This window comes from Rattus norvegicus, chromosome 1, assembly GCF_021556685.1.
Source record: "Rattus norvegicus strain SHRSP/BbbUtx chromosome 1, alternate assembly SHRSP_T2T, whole genome shotgun sequence".
In the NCBI taxonomy this organism is placed as follows: domain Eukaryota; kingdom Metazoa; phylum Chordata; class Mammalia; order Rodentia; family Muridae; genus Rattus; species Rattus norvegicus.
The window spans coordinates 194,736,042-194,747,411 of NC_141534.1; the positions used below are offsets into that span (position 1 = coordinate 194,736,042).

An 11,370-nucleotide genomic window follows, 5' to 3' on the forward strand; every position below is an offset into this window, starting at 1 on the left:
TAGTACTCAGAGCTGAAATGATATGGAATGAGAGCCAGGCACAGTGGAACACATCTGTAACTCCTGCACTAGAGAACAAAAGCAGAGGGAAGTTCAAAGCCAGCCTGGTCTGGATTATTACCTGTCTGGGAACAGGTACAGTCATGGCTCCACAGCTTAAACACGAAAAGCAGACAGAGTACCATTTGATCTAACAATCTGGCTACTGGGTAAATTGACAGGGGAGAAAACCTGGGTCTAAGAGCTTTCTGCACTATCACACCGTCACAGAAGAGGGGATTTGCCTTCTCCAAATGTCTAGCAGCCTTGGGGTCTGGTTAGTTTTGTGTCACAGGCTAGAGTTTTCTGGAAAGAAGAACGTCAATTGAGAAAATACCATTGCAGGCATAATGGTAGGAGAATTTTAGAATTCTTGTATCTCACATGAATCTGAAGTGAAGCTTTGAAGTAACCTTTTGTTGGTAATTGTCGTCTGAGACTTTATAAAGTTGTTCTTTTGAAGGATTCTCAGAGCCTTTGCATAACCTAGTCTGGGTATGTGCGGGGCAAACCAGGAAGTGTGACTGAGAATTGCTTAGGTGATGGGTCTTTCAAGACAACTGAGGAGATCAGATAAGACGTTTTGGTGTTTGGAAACTGACTTGCTAAAGGTGCCTTTTGAATAACAATTAAAAAGAGCGAGGACGCGCTCAGTCCCTGCTAGGCTGGTCCCCCTGCCGCTGAGAGTGTCATTTCTTTTTTGATCCATCCTCCCAGTAATCCAGAACACTGACGCAGTTCTGTAGGGCATTTTCTCGGTTAAACTTTAATGTGGAATGGCCCATCTTCCAGTGGGTGGGGCCACCCCTGGACAAGTGGGCCTGGGTTATAGAAAAAAGGCTGAGCAGGCTGTGCGGAGCAAGGCAGTGAGCAGCAGCCCCTCCCCCACCCCCACCTCCCCTCCCCCCCACCTCCCAACCCCCCACCTCCCCCCCCACCCCACACCCCCGACCCCCACCTCTACTACCGCTCCTGCCTTGAGTTTCTGCCCTGACTTCCCTCAGGGATAGACTGTGATGAAATGAACCCTTCCCCTCCCAAGCTGTTTTTAGCCATGCTGTTTACCACAGCAATAGGAACAACCAGGGCCCCAGCCCAGCTCTGCCTGTCGGCACGTTGCTCAGCCTGTCCCGGCATTTGTCCATATGCTAAGGCTCTTGGAATTCTATTTTCCTGTTGCTAATACTCCACAAAAGGAAAACTGATCTATGACGTTTCGGTTTCCGTAAAACCCCACAGCAGTTGTGGTGGTGCACGCCTGTAATCATAGCCCTGGGGAGGCAGAGGCAGGAAGATCTCTGTGAGTTTAAAGCTGCCCTGGTCTACCTAACAAGTTCCAGGGTGGGAGGGCTACATAGTGAGACCCTGTTTCAAACAAAAAACAAACTCACAAAACATTTTCCCTGGTTGAGTTTGGCATCCAGGGTCCTGCAGCCGGCCAGCGTGAGCAGTCCCTGAGCAGGAAGTAAGGGTCTCCACTAAGGACACCACATCATGACTCAGAGGGCCCAGTGCTCCTGGTCAGAGCCCAGGGGGTTTTCTTTACACCTTGGGATCCTGTGTAATGCTTGGGGAATGAGGCCAGGGGAGGACAAGCCTTGAGGACAGGCAGCATCCTTTAGGTATCTTTCTTTCTCAGGGAAGGGAAGGGGCAGGGGCCTCTGCTGGCCTGTCAGGGTCGGAAAATCCGTAGGTTCTGGGATCTCATCATTTCTTCTTAAGTTTCTGGGTGCTTTGACTGATATCTCCCCCCCTCCTTGTGTCTATATATCTGTGTATCTGTGTGTGTAGGATAGTAAAGGGCATAAGAGCTCTTGGAGCTTCAGTGATAGGCAGTTGTGAGGCATCCCATGTCGGGGCTAAGAACTGCACTTGGTCCCAAGTCCTAACCCCCAAGCCATCTCTCCAGCCTCCCAGCTCAGTTTTACTTTCTTGGTTCTGGGGATGGAACTCGGGTGCTCTCACGTTTGTGCATCTAGCAACTTAGCAACCAAGCCATCTCCTCCCACTTTTTAAAGATTCATTTATGGGGTTGGGGATTTAGCTCAGTGGTAGAGAGCTTGCCTAGAAAGCGCAAGGCCCTGGGTTCGGTCCCCAGCTCTGAAAAAAAGAAAAAAGAAAAAAAAAAGATTCATTTATTTAGACATGTTAGTGCTTTATTTGCATCTATCCTACATGACAGACGAGGGCATCAGATCCCATTACACAGTTGGGAGCCATCATGTGGTTGCTGGGAATTGAACTCAGATCCTCTGGAAAAGCAACCAGTCCTCTTAACTGCTGAGCCATCTTTCTAGCCCCCAGCCTGTCCCCTTTTTCTCTTTTAGAAAACTTTTTTCTTTTTTCTTTTTCTGACGTTAATATTAGAACTGACCCCATTCTTAATATCATCATCACTTTGAGCATCTTGTGCTGTGCATTTGGTCTAATGCAACTTATGTTAATTTGGTTCCCCAAATTCTCAGGAGTCCGCACATCTGCACATAAGCCGCCGAAGGACCTGCCCCCAGTTGGTTTTGGTAGGTAAATAAAGTTGCTGGCAGCCACTAGCTGGGCAGTGAGACAGAGGTGGGACTTCAGGACTCCCGAGCAAGGGACAGAAGGAGGAGGAAGAGGACATCTACTATGCGGGAAAGGAGTAGTGCCACACCTAGAAGGCAGAACAGAGAGACAACCAACACGGAGGAACTGGGGAAGAGCGGCCCCAGTGGGTCTGAGGCAACAAGGATAGAATATAGACTTTAGGAAGTAATAACTCAGGAGTATAATATTGGAGGGATGCGTCAGCAATCAGTCCTCTTAACCGCTGAGCCGTCTCTCCAGCCCTCACATTCCTTCTTATGTGCGTCAAAATTCATACTGGGCGCTGGAGAGATAGTTTAACAGATAAGAAAATGTATTGCTGTGCATGGACCTGTCTTAGGTTTTCCATTGCTATGAAGAGACACCATGATCAAGGCAACTCTTATGAAAGACAACATTTAGTTGGGGGGGGGGGTGCTTACAGGTTCAGAGTAAGTTTAGTCCATTATCATCAAGACAGGAAGCATGGTAGCATCCAGACAGGTGCAGAAAAGTGGAGAGTTCTACATCTAGACCTGAAGGCAGCCAGAGGAGACTCTTCTGCATCCAAGGGGAGACTCCTCAAATCAACATATTCCATTCCCTGGCCCCCTTGGCTTATTCAAACACATGAGTCTAAGGGGGACCATACCCAGCCATAGCATAAATGCAAAATACATTTAATCCACCTTCAAAAGTCCTCATAGTCTATCACAGTCTCAACAGCCTCTAAACTGGAATCTCCTATAAAGTCAAAAGGCAGATTACACACTTCCGACATCACAGGATATACATTACCATTCCAAAACATAATAAGAAGGTGCTGGAGAGATGGCTCAGTGGTTAAGAGCACTGACTGCTCTCCCAGAGGTCCTGAGTTCAAATCCTAGCAACCTCATGGTGGCTCACAACCACCTGTAATGGGATCTGATGCCCTCTTCTGGTGTGTCTGAAGACAGCTACAGTGTACTTATAATAAATAAATCAATAAATAAGAATAAACTGGACAAAAGCAAGACCAAAAACCAGGTGGGCAAATACTAAACTCTGCATCTCCAGCTCTGATGTCCACCTCCTTTCATCTTTGACTGCAACGAATTTCTGTCTCGTGATCTGTTTGCATTCCCTGTTACCAGATATCCCATGGCTCTGTTATTTCTAACATATTGGAGTCTCCAAGGCAACTGCAACCTCATAGCTTCTTGTTGCAACAGCTGGAATGCACATGATCTTCTGGGCCCCTTCAAAGGGCCTGGGCCACATTTCCAGCTCCACCTTTTGTAGCACTCTAGGCTCTGGTTGACTCCACTTCCCTGATGCTGCTGTTCTTGGTGGTCATCCCATGGTACTGGCATATGCTGGGGTCCATGCCAGTCCATGGGGCATATGACTCCAATATGCTGGGGTCTTCTGCTGCAGCCAGGCTTGACCAGTAGCCTCTTACTGGTGCTCTTCATGGTTCCAAGACTCAATTTTTTCAGTCTTGTGATATCACCAGTAACTGAGGCTGCAACTTTACCAATGGCCTTTCCTGGCCTCTCACAGTGCCAAGCCTCAGCTGCTCTCTATGACCCCTTAATGCTTTCAAAACCAGTACCACTTGGGTAATTGTTACATGTTATCAAGTCTGGCTGCCATCATGATGTCTATCTCTGGAACATGGCTTCTTTGTTCAGAAAGCACCTCCTAGAAGATTTCTCCTCCACCAGGCTGGCCTCTTCCTATTCATTGCTAATTTCTTAGCTAATTTCTAACCAGCATCAATTGTCCCAGTAACTCCTCTATTCTTGGCTCTAAAGCCAGAGCCACATGGCTGAAGCTGCAGAATTCTGCTGCTTGCTGGGGTTGGGACATGACTCCCTTGTTCTGTTACATCATCACCAGCTTTCTGTTTTCAGTTCTTCTCTTCACTGCCTAAGCTTGGCTGTTCCGGACCTTGCTCTGTAGACCAGGCTGACCTTGAACTCAAGATGCCTCTGTTTGAGTTCTGGGATTAAATGTGCACCACCATGCCTGGACCTAAGCTTTTCGCTACCTCTACTTATGTCTAGCTTTTTCTCTCTCTGCAAGCTGTCTCTATAAAAACTCTCCTTCTTATCTCTCTCCCTCTGTGCTCTCTTAAGTAGCCTCCTTTTCCTCTACCCTCTAGTGAGAGTTGGGCATATCCTATTCTGCAACTTTCTCTGATTTGTCACTTAGTCTGCCACTCAATTAGACATCACTTTCAAACATGGGTACTTTCTTCTACAAACTAACTTGATCTTCATTGTTTGGTATTAAGGATGTGTACTAAGAGTGTGTTTGTATTCTAGACAGAGGGATTAAAGGTGTGTGCTAAGGCTGAGCCACCCCACAACCAATAACAGGGTTTTTCAGTAAATAACACAATTCTTGGGGTTCACAGTGTGATCCATTATCCTGCAACAGTAGGTGGTTTGAATGCTTGTCCTGGGTAATGGCACACTATTAGGAGGTATAGCGATGTTGGAGTAGGTGTGGCTGTTTTTTTGTTTGTTTGTTTGTTTGTTTGTTTGTTTGTTTGTTTTGAGCTGGGGACCGAACCCAGGGCCTTGCACTTGCTAGGCAAGCGCTCTACCACTGAGCCAAATCCCCAACCCCTATGTGGTGTGGCTGTTTTTAAGATGGGGTCTCACCCTGGTCCAGGCTGACCTCTGACTCACCTCCGAGGTGCTGATGGTCATTGCTCATGCCCTGAATGAGATCTCCTGAACCCCACACTTTCTTCTTTCAGTCAGGACTCCCTCCCTCAACTAAGCTCATCTCCAAGGCACTTCCTAAGACAGTGTGACTCCGTAAGAAGCTGGTGAGCACTCCAAGGAACTTCGTTCAAACGTGCCTTTATCTTACCCTCTCCCTTACCTGCCAGGGGATCCTGCGGCTCCTGGAAAACTAGAGGCGTTATTTCATTCCCACGAGGATCTGGACACATAGAGCCTGGCTGGTGAAAAGTCTGACGTTGGCCACAGAATTGTTCTCTAAGAAAAAAAGAGGCGTCAAAACCTAAAATAGCTGTAGTGGCACACACCTTTAATCCCAGCTCTCAGGAGACCCAGGAGGGTGGATCTCTGTGAGTTCAAGACCAACCTGATTTACAGAGTGAATACCAGATCAGCTAGGACTACACAGAGAAAACCTGTCTTAAATAAAAAACAACAACAAAAACAAACAAACAAACAAACAAACACCAACCAGACAATCACAGAGAAGAATAAATGCAGTAAGTCCCTGACTGTGTAAACAAAGAAGCAAAAGCCCAGTTTGCCCTTCAGTGACTTCATTTGGAATCTGAGCTCTAGCACACGCCTGTGGTTGGTCCATGAGGTGGATGGGGGCTAGCTTGGGCTATATAGCAAGTGCTATCTCAGAATAAACAAACAAACAAACAAACAACGAAACACACCATCACCACTAAAACCAGAGGTGCAAACATTTGAAGGACCCCAAGCGTGAACCGAGAGCACCAAGACAAGCAAATCTCCCATCCTAACAGAACCCCAACATGTGCACCTCCACACACATTAGGGAGGCTGGCCCCTCCCTTAGCACTAGGAAGGGTGAAGCTTGATTAATCTTTTATTTGTGTATGACCCTGAAAGGCTTACATGTGGGAGTGTAGTCTGCAGCTGGTGATGTACTTAAATGCAGTTGGACCATTGTGTCTGTCCCTCACTGAAGGGTGGGGGTCAGCTGCCTGTCTCTGTACTAAAGAGTCAGTTCAGCTGCCTGTCCCTGCTCTGAAGGATCAGATCAACCCCCTGTCTCCGTACTAATAGGTTAATTCATTGATGGAATCCAAGCCTAGGCCTGTTCTGTTCCAGTTTGGATTTGCTTGTTCTCCAGATGATGGTGACAATGCAGAAGGCTGTGGCGTATTTAGGACACGGTGTCTAAATGGTAGATTACCAGGGGAACGGCTTTGAAGGTTTTAACTCAGCCCCTAGTTCTGGCCTGGCTGGCTGCCTCCTAGTCTTCCACCATGTAAGCAGTCTCACCCTCTGCTCCTGCTGCCAGAGCTGGATTTTCTGCCTGGCACGATGGGGTGAAACCATGAACTAGTGTGCTTTCCTCTCTGGAGTTGTTTTTCAGGGCTTCCTCCCATCAGTGGTGTGAGAGCAGCTAGCACAATGGCTGACTCATCTATGGGATGAGACCCGATTGAAGGAAATAGGTCAGTGGGTGTCTCTAAGATATGTATGTCCCATCTGCAGTTCCTCCAGTTCCTTGTGGCCTCCTTCTGTTTTCAGACCGCTGTGAAGTGAAGCTCTTCCCTGACAAACCCTTCCTACCATATAAGTCTGTGAGGCCGTGGAACTGTGGGGCAGGGAGAAGCAGGCCTGGAGTGGGGTCGAGGTGTGTCCAAACCTTGGAAATCTGGAACTCTCCTCCTGAGAGAAGCAGGAAGTAGTCTTTCTCCCCGCCCCCGTCCCCCCCACTCCCCCACCGCCCCACCCCGTGTCCCAGGCCCGCCTGTCCTTGCACGGGTAGCCCTGTGCTCCTTTCTTTGTCTCACCAGAGGAGGCCATGTAGCCCTGTAGCCAAGTTAAACGTCCTCTCCCCTTAAAATATCATGTCCAGGAGCATCCTCCTCATGGGAACGGGGCATCCCCCAGCACGCTGGCCCCTGCCAATGACAATGATGTGTGCTCACCCGAATAAACCCTACTCACCTCAAAAAGTTTAAATAGCGCCCCCGCCCCCAATAAATGGAACAGGTTCTCCCACACTGTTCCTGGGTGCTGTTCCTGGGTGTGTTCTTTGCCCTGTACTCACTGTGGACCAAGACCGCACTCACCTGCCCCCCTGAGTTCCTCTAGTCTGGTGCACAGTGGGCTTGACTACCCTGAGGGAGAGGCAGATACCAGGCAGCAAAAGTCCACAATTGGCCTCATCCTAGACCCCAAGCAACAAGACCAAGAAACCAGGGGCTAAAACAATGAGGCAAATATGTGTTTTGTCTTTAGCATTTTAAAGGGTTTTGTTTCATTTGGAGTCATTCCTTCCCTTTGACCCAAGGTCCCGTATAACCTAGGCTGGCCTCAAGCTGCAGTGTTGCCGAGGCCGGCCTTGGACTCCTAAGCTTTCTGACTCCACCTCCCAAGACTGGGACAGATCACAGATGCACACCGGATTGACACTGACCCCTCTCCAGCCTTCTTTTTTTTTTTTTTTTTTTTTTTTGGTTCTTTTTTTTTCGGAGCTGGGGACCGAACCCAGGGCCTTGCGCTTCCTAGGTAAGTGCTCTACCACTGAGCTAAATCCCCAGCCCCCCTCTCCAGCCTTCTTTGCGACACTAGCACATCCCCCATGACATCCCCAGCTCCAGCCCCTGAGACGGAGGAAGAGACTTCTTGCCAAGTTTGTCTACTCTGAAGAGAATGAAGGAGGGATGCCTTCTCCCACCAGACATGACTAAATCCACATCCTGAAACTCTGAGAGGAACTAGCCCAGATGGATTGTGGGTGGCAGCGCAGGGAGAAAGAGCACAGACACACTGAAACACTGCCTCGACTCCTACCTACCTCTGTCTAGGGCTTCCTAGAAGGGGAATTTTTTAAGTTATTTAGCCAAAGGCATCCTCAGTACCCTAAGGGAAGTCGAATAGAGGGAAAACTAGAAAAATCTGATATTTTTGGAGAATTCTGTAAAGTTGCTTGCTCCATAGTGAGAGTACAGGTGACAAGGCACTGCCCACACATAAGCATGGCGACCTGAAGCTTATCTCTGGAACTCGCATAAGAGAGCTGGATAGAGTGGCACCTGTAATCACAGCAGTGTGGGGACAGGGACAGGAGGCTTTCTTGGCCACCAGCCTAGTCTACTCAGAGAATTCCAAACTGGTAAGGGACTCCTCAACAGACAAGACAGACATGCACCTGTGGACTGTCCCGCACCCACAAGTATCTGGGCAGCAGAAACTGGAATTAGTAGGTTTTTAAAAATGAGGATACAGCTGAGTGGTGGTGGTCCATGCTTTAATCCCAGCACTCAGGAAGTAGAGGCAGGTGGATCTCTGCGAGTTAAGGCCAGCCTGGTCTACAGAGTGAGTTCCAGGACAGCCAGGGCTACACAGATAAACCCTGTGTCAAAAAAAGAAAGAGGGGGGCTGGGGATTTAGCTCAGTGGTAGAGCGCTTACCTAGGAAGCGCAAGGCCCTGGCTTCGGTCCCCAGCTCCGAAAAAAAGAACCAAAAAAAAAAAAAAAAAAAAAAAGAAAAGAAAGAGGAAGGAAGGAAGAGAGGGAGGGAGGGAGGGAGGGAAGAAGGAAAGAAAGAAAGATGAGAAAAGGAAGAAAAATGAGGATATGAACTTGCGAGAGGCTGGGTGTGGATCTTGAAGAGCTGTGGAGGAAGAATGAGGTCAAATGAATATGGAAGAATATGGTCAAAATACATTGTGAGGAGCTGGGGGTTGGGGATTTAGCTCAGTGGTAGAGCACTTGCCTAGCAAGCACAAGGCCCTGGGTTTGGTCCCCAGCTCCGAAAAAAAGAAAAAAAGAAAAAAGAAAAAAAAAAAACATTGTGAGGAGCTGAAGAGATGGCTCAGTGGTGAGGAGTATTTGCTGTTCCTCCAAAGGACATGGGTTCAATTCCCAGCAACCTATATGTTGGCTCATAACCATCTGTCTGTAACTCCATTTTCAGGGACTACACTACCCTCTTCTGGCCTTTATGAACACTGCATGCATATGGTGCACAGGCAAACACTCATACATTTTAAAATAAATATAAATATTAAAAAAAAATACATTGTGTACATGTATGAGATTTTAAAAGAATTAATAAAATATTATATTTTTTAAAAGCAAGATGGGTGCCCTGAGGAATAATACTCATGAATGGCTGTGTACTAGTTATTTTTCTATTGCTGTGACTAAACACCATGACCAAGGCAACTTACACAACAAAGTGTTTAATTGGGCTCATGGTTTCAAAGGTATAGAATCCATAATGGTAGAGCAACAGCATGGTGGCAGGATTAGCTGAGAGCACACATCTTGATTTCAAGCAACAGGTATGGAGTTGGTTGGGAAGGGGAGAGAACACAGAGGAAATGGCCTGAATCTTGACATCTCAAAGGCTGGCCCCAGTGACACAATTCCTCCAACAAGGCCACACCTCCTAATCCTTCCAACTACAGACACTATATTCAAATATATGAGTCCATAAGGACCATTCTCATTCAAACCATCTCAGCCTTTGTCCCCACTTAGACACACACTTGCATGCAAGAATGTACACACACACAGAGATGATAAATATTTAAAAAGAAAGAATGCTAGAGTTGCTAAAAATTAAAAATATAATACTAATTACTGAAAGTGTTCCTACAAAAAGTCAAAGGACTGCCCTAGAAATAGAACCACACCCCTAACACACACACACACACACACACACACACACACACACACACACACACACACATGTAAGAATAGGAGATGAGAGAGAAAGAGAAAGCGAGAGAGAGAGAAGGAGAGAGAGAGAGAGAGAGAGAGAAGGAGAGAGAGAGAGAGAGAGAGAGAGAGAGAGAGAGAGAGAAAGTGAAAGCCAGTTATGGTGGTTCATGCCTTAAATCTCAGCACTCAGGAGGCAGAGGCAGGCAGATCTCTGAGTTCGAGGCCAGCCTGGTCTACAGAGCTAGATCCAGGACAGCCAGAGCTACACAAAAAAACTCTGTCTCGAAAAACCAGTAGAAACAAAAAAACAGAGAGAGACAGAGAGACAGAGACAGAGAGACAGACAGAGACAGAGACAGAGAGACAGAGACAGACAGAGATAGATAGACAGAGAGACAGAGACAGAGAGACAGAGACAGAGAGACAGACAGAGACAGAGACAGAGAGACAGAGACAGAGATAGACAGAGACAGAGAGACAGACAGAGACAGACAGAGATAGACAGAGACAGACAGAGATAGACAGAGACAGACAGAGACAGAGACAGAGAGACAGAGACAGAGAGACAGAGACAGAGAGACAGAGACAGACAGAGAGACAGACAGAGACAGACAGAGACAGAGACAGAGACAGAGACTATATTATCCTAGGTAATCTGCACTTCAGGACATACTAAAGTCCCAATAAGGTTGTGGCTCTGAAAACAAACCAGACGGCCCCCTGCACCACTCTTCAGTGTTTGGTTTAAGCTTTCGGAGACAGTTTCTCTGTATAGCCCTCGCTATCCTGGAACTTGCTATACAGGCCAGGCTGACCTCTACCTCACAGGCCTGCTCCTGCCTCAGCAGTTCTGAGGTTGAAGGCATGTGCGGCCATGTCTGACTTCAGATTACTTCTCTTGATGGAGATGTTAAATGGTGGCAAGGAGGCAGCTCCTGCTTCATTCATGGGCTCCAGTCTCTTCGTAGTAATTTCTCTGCTACCCAACAGGGCCCTGTAGTCGTCTGTGAGAATCTGCAGTCTAGAGTTCCACAGCAGGAAGGGAAGGATGAGCACTAAGGTAGCTGAATCTCTTGAAGCCTAAACCTGGAAGTCGCGCTCCAGTCTTACAACCTGAGCTCCGTCCCAGGACTCCAGTAGAATTCATTCCTGAAGTTCTGACTTCTGCGCCATCTTCCCTACAGAGTCACAGCAGCTTGGGCCAGGACCCGACCTACAAATGTACTAGCAAGAGAGAACTGAGAAAATGGAAGGAGAAATGATTAGAGACATATCCTAAGAGATCTTCAGGAGGCTAGATCCATCACTGGTCTAATCATCATGTTAGTGCCTGCCCAATGCAAGAACCACACCCC

The 11,370-nt window shown here is 47.5% G+C and overlaps 1 long non-coding RNA gene across 1 annotated transcript; it reads right to left on the reverse strand.

Moving 5' to 3' along the window:
- Window positions 1-2,180: 2,180 nt before the first annotated feature.
- Window positions 2,181-11,370, reverse strand: LOC147996973 (uncharacterized). Its single transcript, XR_015652594.1, has 3 exons — window positions 10,837-11,370; window positions 3,455-5,597; window positions 2,181-2,845 (listed from the first exon to the last, which is right to left on the reverse strand). It is a non-coding gene; the product is annotated as an uncharacterized LOC147996973 (long non-coding RNA).